The following is a 3,045-nucleotide window of genomic DNA, read 5'->3' on the forward strand; positions in this document are numbered from 1 at the left end:
GGTTCTTCGCTGACCACCACCTCCTCCATTTCTGCAGGGGTGGCCATAGCAGCAATAGGATCACCACTTTCCGCCTCTAGGCTTTCCTCTGGGCCCTTCTTTTGCACTCTAACTCTTCCTGAGGCCTTCTTACATGGTCTCCTAACCACCCCCCCCTCACCACCCTCTCTTTCTACTGCTAATACCGGGGTTTTGTCTGATCTTAAAACCATCTCCTCACTACCCTTCTCCTCTACTCCATCAGAGTCACTGCCTGGAGTCTCTATAGGCAGTGCCTGAAACCGATTTTGAGTGCTAATTCGGGCCCGGCGCAAATCAGGACCCTTTGACCTTCTCTCTCCCTTCCTTTTAGCAGACCTGCTCAAGACTGGAGACCAGCTAGGAGACTCTGGCCTCTCCTCAGGGACCATATCTGCCCAAGATCTGGATTTTACAGGCTCCGAAACCTCTCCACCCGCCTTCTCAACATTTTGCCCCCGACCTCCCTTGCCTCCCTCCTCAGGTTTCCCCTGAGACCCCCGGAAGATTACTGGTCCGCCCGATGGGCCCGGTAAGTCCAGCCTCGGGTCCTCAACGGGAACCTTCACAATGTCCGCAAAACTTTTTCGTTTCCTGGGACATGAACGATACATATGTCCAGCAGACCCACACAAATCGCAGGTCATGACTTGTTCACAGTTTTTAGCCTCGTGACCTGCCATACCACACCTCCTGCAGAGTCCCCCCGGACAGTTCGCTGCAATATGTCCCAACTGCAAACACTTTTTACAGGTCAGTGGCTGGCCAGGGTAGAATAGGTAACCCCTGTTTGAACCAATTCTAAAGAAGGCAGGAGGGTGTAAGACTCCCTCGTCCCCCGATGGCTTCGGTCTGAGCCTGACCATATACCTCCTCTTCCCGGTCCAGACTCCCACCCGATCTATCACTTTAACTCCTGCCCCCTGAATGTCTACAAATCTTGATAGAAACATCGCAACGTCTCTCTCTGGTAGCAGTGTATTAAACACATGTACGGTGAGAGTCCGCAGTTCCCTTGCAAAGAGCGGTTCTATCAGAAAATTCTTCAGTGGAACATAGTCTTTGCCAAATTGGGCCTTACGCCACACGGCCTCACACAGTTTATCCGACTCCATGGTTAAATCAAATATTCCCTTGTTCACAAAGTCCTGCAAACTGGTAATGTCCTTCACCTGAACTCCCAGAGCGCGAAACAATACATCCTGTTCGAACTTGTCCCTGTTCTTCCAATTCTCCTTTTCTTCCTTGGTCTTCACCACGAAGCGCACTGTGCGCCGCATCTGCCCCTCTCGGGACAGAGGGTGCCCAACCGCCGAGTCGCGGGTCCACTCACCCGCCGCCGCCGTCTCTGCTGCCGCCGCCATCCGGAAGCCCCACTTCGCCCTCTGGGCTCAACCCAGAGCGACTACCCGTGGTAGCTTGTGGACCCTCGGCCTCCTTCCTCCTCCGGTAAGGTTCTCCTCCGTCTCCCGGCTGGCTCTCCTTCTCCTTCCTCGCCGTCACCGCCGTCACCGCCGTCGTCTTCTTCCCCGCCGTCGTCTTCTCTTCCCCTGACTTAGTCCTCTAGCCGCGGGCATGCCACGTGCTATCAGATCTTAGCCAAAAGGCCGAGAAGCGATGCCCACAAAGGCGCGGACCGACGCGCGGGCGTTCCGCTGGCGCACAGTGGCGCAGGCCGACTCCTCTGGAGCCCGGGACCCGCGCAGCTGCCGGCCTCCCTGCAGCCAGAGGCCTGCCGCGGGACTCTGCTCCCCCTCTCTCTTGCCTGCCCGCCTGCCTTCCTGCCAGTCCCGGGCGGGGGCCCTGCTCTTTGATCTTCTGTCAACGGCCCGACAACGACCGCAGCCGCAGGGGGCGCCAGCCGCCCGGCCTCCTTAGCTTAGGCCCCTCCCACCGGCAGCAGCTGCGCCCAACCGGCTGCAAGCCAAAGCCGAGCGCCAGCACCTGCGGGCAGAGGCAAGGGGCAGCTCTCTCTCGGGAGGGAGGGAGGGACGGGGACGCGCGCGCACACACGCCTGCCTGCCTGCCTGCCGAAAAAAAAGAAAGAAAAGGTGGATATACTAAGTTTTTTGGAGGGAAAACGCCCAGCTGTCGAAAGGGGCCCGCCTGCAGGGACGGGGACGGACACGCACGCAAGCAAGCAAGCAAGCAAGCAAGCAAGCAAGCAAGCCACGCCTGCCTCCCTGGGAAAAGGCTGAAAAACCTAAGTTTTTTGGAGGGAAAACGCACGGGAGCCGAAAAGGGGGCCGGCCTGCTTGCCCAGAGAGTCGAGACGCGGGAAAGCGCACAGAGGGAGCACGGGAACCGAGAGGGCGAGAGAGAGACAGAACACAGAGACACACAGATGGGGGACGAGGGACGAGACCCGAGAAGAAGGAGCTCCAGTCCACTTCGCTTGCTTGCTCGCTCGCTCGCTAGCTAGCTAGCTACCTAGCTACCTACGTCTGTCTTTTCACCGCTGAGAGAAGGTGGTGCACCGCTCCCGGAGGCGCTGCAATACCGGGCCGATGCGTGGAGAGGACGGAGCAAGCTCCTGATCCAGCTCCCTGTTCCAAAAATCCGTTTAATATGTGGTCCCCCGATGGGGGACGTATCAGATATTAAACTGATAAGAACAGATTTTTTTTTTTTATGTTTTTTATTACAAACATAACAAACTTCAACACAGCACAGTAAGACAACCACACCCTTCCCCAACATTCAAACATACCCTAAACCAGCCTCCCTCTGTAACACTAACAACAACCCTTATACTATTACACTCAACAATCCGAAACACAAATCAAACGGTCATGAAAATGTTAGTACAACAGTATTCATATTGGTTCATTTCGAAAATAGAATCACAAAAGAAACAGACATCAGAACCATAAACACAAAACCGTTACATTACCATAATCCCGCCCTGTATGCAAAAAAGATCCCTCCTCCATCCCCAACATTCCTTATATTATTATAAAACAAACCCATATACAGAAATCAATTTAACACCCCAAAGAAATTAATCCCTTCCATCTTTCTTTGGCC

At 54.9% G+C, this 3,045-nt stretch overlaps 1 non-coding gene across 1 annotated transcript; it reads right to left on the reverse strand.

Moving 5' to 3' along the window:
• Positions 1-2,484: 2,484 nt before the first annotated feature.
• LOC148647855 (U2 spliceosomal RNA) lies at positions 2,485-2,675 on the reverse strand. The gene has a single exon (XR_015927020.1). It is a non-coding gene; the product is annotated as a U2 spliceosomal RNA (small nuclear RNA).
• Positions 2,676-3,045: the final 370 nt, after the last annotated feature.

This window comes from Lepisosteus platostomus, chromosome 15 (assembly GCF_059453375.1).
Source record: "Lepisosteus platostomus isolate fLepPlt1 chromosome 15, fLepPlt1.hap1, whole genome shotgun sequence".
Classification (NCBI taxonomy): domain Eukaryota; kingdom Metazoa; phylum Chordata; class Actinopteri; order Semionotiformes; family Lepisosteidae; genus Lepisosteus; species Lepisosteus platostomus.